This window comes from Marmota monax, unplaced genomic scaffold, assembly GCF_021218885.2.
Source record: "Marmota monax isolate L192 unplaced genomic scaffold, Marmota_monax_Labrador192_F-V1.1 WCK01_AAM20220418_F8-fsc00012, whole genome shotgun sequence".
Classification (NCBI taxonomy): Eukaryota; Metazoa; Chordata; class Mammalia; order Rodentia; family Sciuridae; genus Marmota; species Marmota monax.
This window is the reverse complement of record NW_026695227.1, coordinates 35,854,678-35,862,621: the sequence shown is the minus strand read 5'-3', so window position 1 is coordinate 35,862,621 and position 7,944 is coordinate 35,854,678. Positions and strand designations below refer to the sequence as shown.

The following is a 7,944-nucleotide window of genomic DNA, read 5'->3' as shown; positions in this document are numbered from 1 at the left end:
GGAGTTAAAATATTTTCATTATTAAGAATAAAGAGCAAAGTGATTTAAGTTCTGTAGACACTGGTTTTCTAGTCAGGATTGTAAATCAATGATTACATGGGACCTAAAGATAGGTTTAAAGGGAGACACAACAGTGTCACTTGCATGTAAAAAAGAAAGCTGAAACTAAGGATCTCAGCACTGCAGGTTGCTGTGGTTTGGATATAGAAGATAAGGAAGAAGTAAAATTTTATTTCCCTGGTTGAATCTTCACCATGGCACTCATTCAGCTGAATAAATATTTTCATTTGCTTCTGTAAAAGACTATCTTATGAACCAAGTGTTTGAAGCTTTGTTTAACTGGCTGGTTCCTCAAAGTGTAAATAAAAGGGTTCAACATGGGAGCAATAGTAGTGTTGAGGAGAGCTACTCCTTTGGTCAGTGATGCTCTTTCTTTTGCTGAAGGCTTGACATACATGAATATGCAGCTTCCATAAGAGATGGAGATGACAATCATGTGAGAGGAGCAAGTTGAGAAAGCCTTTTTCCTCTGACTGCCAGATGGGATTCTCAGAATGGTGCTAATGATGCGTATGCAGGACAGAATCACCAACGCCAATGTGAAGAGAAGAGTAACAAAGGCAAAGTAAAAGCCACTTTGCTCTAAAAGCCATGTATCTGAGCACGAGAGTTCCAAGATGGGGAAGTAGTCACAAGAAAAATGATCAATGACATTGGAAGCACAGAAATCTAACCTGAGGATAAGCATGCGTAGTGGGAAAATGGTCAGAAATCCTGCCAGCCATGAACCAAAGACAAGAAGGGAGCAGACTTTCTTATTCATGATGGTGGTGTAATGCAGTGGCTTGCAGATGGCGACATAGCGATCATAGGACATAGCAGTTAGAAGGAAAAATTCAGACACACCCATGGAGATGAAGAAATATAATTGAGCTAAACAGTTGTTATAGGAAATGGTCTTGACTTTAGTAATTATTGACCCCAAAAATCTGGGGATGGAAACACTGGTGAATGCAATTTCCAAGAAGGAGAAATTCCGGAGGAAGAAATACATAGGGGTCTTTAGATTTGGGTCCAGCAAGTGAGAATGATGATGGTTAGGTTTCCAGTGATGCATAATAAATAAGTTATGAATAAAAAGATAAAAAGTATAACCTGAAGCTCCGGGTTGTCCGATATGCCCAGGAGTACAAACTCTTTAATCCTTGTGTGGTTTCTCATTCTGAATTATTTTTCTTCCAACAAAGTCTATTGGTGAAAAACACAGCAAATATATAGAAAAGTTTGATATTAAAGTATTGAAAATTTAAATGTGAGATTGATATCTCTAATGATGTTTTTCTTGTAAGAATTTTTGCAATACCCACTCATTCCTATTAAAGCAGGAAACATACACACATCTTCAGCTGAAATCAAATATGGATCACAGATATGTTTTAAGTCCCCTCATCAGTAAATTTACATCAAAGCTTGAAGTATTTTCAAAATTTCTGTATGTGCGTACACCTTTGAATTACAGATTTCTACAATCATAATTATCTAATACTTTTGTAGTTTAAAAAAATTGAGACATTGTCTTCCAGCTTCCAAGATTATATACTTTTAGGATTGAATTAGCTAATTTTTAGTTTAATTCTGATGCCATTTACAAACTTAGAAAATTGATTGTTATGAATTGGTAAACTAGTCACAGTTGCTAAACTTAACTAACTGTTATGATTATTTTTATTCTCAATATATATACCTTTAAATATAACCATGGGAATAAATAAGTATCAATCACAGAAATATAAGCCTATAGTCACCTTGATTGTAAGAAAAAAAAAAAAATCTAAATTCATGGGAAGAAAAACAGAGGCCAGAGGAATTTGTTAACATAGAGGTAGAGCTCAATAATATATATAGATCTACAAGCATCTAATGCTTTTATATCATTTTATTCCCATTACATAATTAACAACCAAGTTTTAAATTTTCATTATATTCACTTTGTCCTTTTATTCTCCAACTTGCATGAGGACAAGAGAGAAATCATAAGATGTTTTCTGATGTCAAAACATGGCATTGTGTCCTCTTCTCCAGGCTAAACAATCAGAATAAATGAATTTTTTCTAAGAATAACTTTATGGAAATCACATTCTCTACAATATAACCGATGGGCCTTCTATCTGTCCTGTTCTCTGTCTCCCTAGCAGTCAGCATCATGTCTGTGATGGAAGTTCTCAACTATATTTTTTGTATTTCTTTTTCTCTTTAGCATGAACAGGATGACTCAGCAGGTGATAAGTATTAATGCTGAAACTGTGCACTTTTTTTCTTCTTTTAATTTTATTTTCCTGACAATCAGTATTCTTTTCTCTTGGGAATTAGCATATATTCGTCATGAATATATCAGCAAAACTAGCAACTCAAAGGCAGAAACTATCACTGTGGTTTGAAGAAAGGTTTAAACATATTAAAATGTAAAATTAACAATAAAATTTATGTTAAACTGTAAATTTGAACATCTTTGTTATTTAACCAATAAAATAGACTTTCATATGAGAGAAAAATAAATTTATTGAAAATATCAGAAATATAATTCAAATTTTTCTTAATTTTCTTAAAATATAAAATATAATGCAAATATAACATACTTCAGAAGGTGATTTTTTTGTTTGTTCATTTGTTTTTGTTTGTTTTCTTTTCTTTCTTTCTTTCTTTTTTTTTTTGGCAACTTGCTCACCCTTTCCTCTGTCTATTACACAAAAGCCTTTCACATAGAGAAAGCATAGGCTGAATATCATGTAAGATATCTGTTAACCTCAATCAATTATAAGTAAAAATAAATTTCTTTTTTACATCATTTATGTTTCCATACAAACAGGAACATTGCTCTGGCCTGAACTCCAAAACCTACTCTTGCAAACCTGAATGTACTTTATGTAAATTTCCACAGATTACTGTTTAAGATACTGTAACACAAAATATTTCAAAACTCTCTGTATAAGATAAAAATTGAGTATCACACAAAGATAACACAACTATACTTTCTCTGTGCACTATATAAGCCCTGAGAGTCTATATTGAAGAACAAAAGCATTCCAGTGGAGATAAGTTCAAGAGAGGTAGTGGTGTCATGATGTACCTTTCTGGAAAGTCAAGCCATAGAGCAGCATAAAAGCAAAAGAGTTATAGTCAGCTGATACAATCAACCTAGTTTCAATTTAGCTGTACCTAATTTTCCTAATATACACATATACTTATGCTACACTCAGGAGATAATGTATTCTCAATTCCATGGAGGATGGTTAAACCAGGGCCAAGAGACTCCATAGTGGATGGTACCTATATTGTATTCATTTATATATCTCTGCCACCATTATACAGAATGAGTGACTAAATAAAGCATTTAAAAATATTTACAAGTCAGAAGAATAGGTCTGGGATTCTGGCTCTGTGGTAGAGTTCTTGCCTAGTGTGTGTGAAGCACTGGGTTCAATCCTCAGCACCATATAAAAAATAAGTAAATAAGATAAATTTATTATGTCCAACTACAAAAAAAAAATCAAAAATCAGAAGAGCACTTCAAGCTTCAGCTTTTAATTTTTAGTGTTAAAGTTAATACATGCTTAATTATGAGAATCAAGTGTCAACATAGTATAAAGTAACAAATGGAATGGTCCACACATTTACAAACAAGCTTCCATTTCCCTCAAATTGTCAAATTAGCCAGCATAAAACATTGCTTTCTGTTTCCTCCTAAAACCGCAGTCAAATTTACACCATAGAATTTTTCCTTTGTGTACTAATGCAGTTTTAATACATAGTATATTCTATAACTTTCCTCTTTTTTTTCAGTTAATAATGTTTAATGGACATCATTCCTTATCAAGTTATCTAGACAGAACTCATTCTTTTGTAACAACTGGATAGAATATCAGAGGGGACTTGTTTATGATATAATAATGTAATTGCTGGCTTGAAATTAGGGGTTATGTTGTTGTCAATTTTATATCATTATTTATGATGCTACAGTACATTCTTATACATTCCTTGGCATCTGTACAACTATTGGTATGACTTTCTGATTCATCAACAATTCTCTGCTATGGACAAGAATGAATCTTTTGCATTGCATTCCAACCAACATATAAATCACTTATGTTTTACAAGCATACAAAAAAGATATTCTAATTAATTTAATAAATTTTATTTTTTTTCATTTTCAGAATTTCCATATAAAAATTTTATCAATCCTTTTTTAATCAGAAACACATCTACACAAATTCTTATGTGTTGCCAATAAATTTGCTATCAACAGTGTGATATAGCCCATCAGCATTGGCACCATCTCTGAGCCTGTTAGAAATTCAAAGCCTACTGAAAGAAAATGCTATTTTAAAAATCTGATGGTCCTCAGTTAGAATAATATAATTTCTGTATGCTCAGGGAGTTAATTTTTATTCCTGGATTTCTATAATTTTGGTGTTTATTTATATTGTGTTTTTTATTTTAATATCTTTGAATTTTAATTATTCTCATGTTTAAACAAAGCATAAACACTTTTTTAAAGAAAAACGTTTAGTATTTGGCCATATTTTTAGATATGATTTGTATAAAATAAAAATGGTGATGCTATTATTAGTAGGTCTAATACTGAAAGATATATTTATCTTTGAATAGAAACACAATATTGTCTTCTTTTAAGTTTTTTTTGTTGTTGTTGTTCTAATAGCTATACATGACAGTAGAATGCACTTTGACACATCATACAGAAATGGAGTATGATTTCTCATTCTTCTGGTTGTACATAATGTAGAATCACACTGGTCCTGTAGTCAAATATTTACATAGTATAATCATGTCTGATTCATTCTCCCATCCTTATACCCCATACTTCCTCCCCTTCCTTCATTCCCTTCTACCTAATCCAAAGTTACTCTATTCTTCCCCAGCAATCCCCCTTATTTTGAATTAGTATCCACAATTTGAGAAAACATTTGTCCTTTGGTTTTATGAAATTATTTTATTTCACTTAGCATAATATTCTCCAGCCCCATTCATTTAGCAAATGGCATAATTTTATTGTTCTTTAAGGATAAGTGATTTTTTATTCTGTTTATATGCCACATTTTTTTATCCATTCATCTGTTGAAGGATACCTGGGTTGGTTCCATAGTTCACCTATTGTAAGTTGAGCTGCTATAAACATTGATGTAACTGTCTCACTGTACATGCTGATTTTAAGTCCTTTGGGTATAAACCAAGGAGTAGCATAGCTGGGTCAAATGGTAGTACCATTCCAAGTATTCTGAGGAATCTCAATACTGCTTTCTATAGTGGTTGCACCAATTTGTAGTCCCACCAATAGTATGTAAGCATACCCTTTTCCTCAAATCCTCACCACTATTTATAATAATAAATGCTAGTATTCTTGATAATTGCCATTCTGGCAGGAGAGAGATAAAATCTTATAGTAGCTTTGATTTTCATTTTCCTAATTGCTAGTGATGTTGACCATTTTTTTTTATATACTTGTTGATCAAGTGTATTTTCTTCTTCTGTTAAGTGTCTGTTCAGTTCCTTACCTTATTTATTGGGTTATTTGTTTTTTGGTTTTAAGTTTTTTGAATTATTTATATGTCCTGAAGATTAATGCTCTATCTGATGTTCAGGTGGTAAAGATTTTCTGCCATTCTGTAGGCTCTCTCTTCATGTTATTGATTGTTTTCTTTGTTCAGAAGCAGCCTCTTAGTTTGAATTCATTAGATCTATTGATTCTTGATTTTATTTCTTGTGCTTTAGGAGTCTGTAAGGAAGTCAAATTCTAGGCCAACATGCTGAAAACTTCATCCTACTTTTTCTTCTATCAGGATCATGATCTCTGTTCTACTTCATAAGTCTTTGATCTATTTTGAGCTGAGTTTTGTACAGAATGTGTGACAGGACTCTAATTTCATTTTGCTACATACAGATTTCCAGGTTTCTCAGCACCATCTGCTGAAGAGGCTAAGTTTTCTACAGTGAATGTTTTGGGTGCCTTTGTGTAGTATGAGATAACTATATTTATGTGTGGTTTTCTCTGGGTAGTCTATACTTTTCCATTGGTCTACATGTTTGATTCGGTGCCCATATCATGCCATTTTGGTTATTATGATTCTGTAGTACAGTTTAAGGTCTGGGATTATGGTGCCTCTTGCTTCATTTTTCTTGCTAAGGATTGCTTTGGCTATTCAGAAACTTGTATTTTTTGAAATGAATTTCATGATTGCTTTTCTATATCTATGAAGAATCTTATTGGGATTTTAATAGGAATTATATTAAACCTGTAGAGTATTTTTTATAGTATGGCCATTTTGACTATAAATTCTGTCTATCCAGGAACATGGATGATATTTATCTTCTGGGGTTTTCTTTAATTTCTTTCTTCAGTGTTCTGTAGTTTTCAGTGTAGAGGTCTTTCACCTCATTTGATAGATTGATTCTCAGGTATTTTTTATTTTTCAGACTATCATGAATGGGGTAGTTTTCCCAATTTCTCTTTCAGAAGATTCATCACTGATGTATAGGAATGCATTTAATTCATGGGTATTGGTTTTATATCTTGCTGCTTTGCTAAATTCATTTATTAGTTTTTAAATTTTTCTGGTTTAACACTTTGGATCTTCTAGATATTGAATCATGTCATCAAGAAACAGTGATAATTTGAGTTATTTTTTACCTATTTGTATCCTTTTAATTTCTTTCTTCTATATAATTGCTCTGACTAGATTTTCAAGAATGATGATGAATACAAGGTCTGAAAGAGGACATCCTTGTCTTCTTCTAGTTTTTAGAGGAAATACTTTCAATTTTTCTCCATTTAGAATGATGCTGGCCTTTGGTTTAGCATATACAGCTTTTACAATGTTGAGGTATGTTTGTACTATCCTTAGTTTTTTATAGTATTTTATACATGGAGGTGTGCTGTATTTTGTCAAATGCTTTGTCTGAATTTTTTGACATGATTATAAGATTCCTATTTTTAATCTATTGATGCAATGAATTAGGTTTAATGATTTACATGTGTTGAACCAATATTGCATCCCTGGGACAAACCCTACTTGATCATGGTGTGCCATTTTTTAAAATATGTTTTTGTCTGTGATTTGCCAGAATTTTATTGAGAATTTTTGCATCTATGTTCATCAGGGATATTGGTCTGAAGGTTTCTCTCCTTGATATGTCTTTGTCTGGTTTTGGTATCAGAGTGATATTAGCTTCAGAGAATGAGTTTGGAAGGGTTCCCTTCTTTTCTATCTTATAGAATACTTTTAGGAGTTTTGGTGTTAATTCTTATTTGAAAGTCTTGTAACACTCGACTGAGAATCCATCTGGTCCTGGGCTTTTCTTGGTTGGTAGCTTTTTGATGGCATTTTCTATTCATTACTTGAAATTGATTTGTTTATATCTTGTATGACCTCATTCAGTGTGGGTAGATCATATGTCTCTAGAAATTTGTCAATGTCTTCAATATTTTCTACTTTATTGGAGTATAAATTTTCAAAATAGTGTTTAATTATCTTCGGTATTTCGGACATGTCCATTGTGATAATTCCTTCTTCATTCACAATTTAGTAATTTGAGTTTTCTCTCTTTTTCTCTTCATTAGCATGGCTAGGGATTTCTCTATTGTATTTCTTTTTTCAAAGAACCAACTTTATGTTTTGTTAATTTTTTCAATTGTTTCTTTTGTTTTAATTTCATTGATTTTTTAGCTCTGATTTTAATTATTTCCTGTATTCTACTGCATTTGGTGTTAATTTATTTTTCTTTTTATAGGTCTTTGAGATGTAGTGTTAGGTCACTTATTTGTTGACTTTTATTCTTTTAATAAATGCGCTCAGTGCAATAAACTTTCTTCTTAGTACTGCCTTCATTAGTGCCCCCAAGATTTTGATGTTGTATCAGTGTTCTCATCTG

The 7,944-nt window shown here is 32.0% G+C and overlaps 1 pseudogene; it reads right to left on the bottom strand.

Moving 5' to 3' along the window:
• Positions 1-283: 283 nt before the first annotated feature.
• On the bottom strand, positions 284-1,221 carry LOC124087453 (olfactory receptor 6C3-like; annotated as a pseudogene).
• Between the last annotated feature and the right edge of the window lie 6,723 nt (positions 1,222-7,944).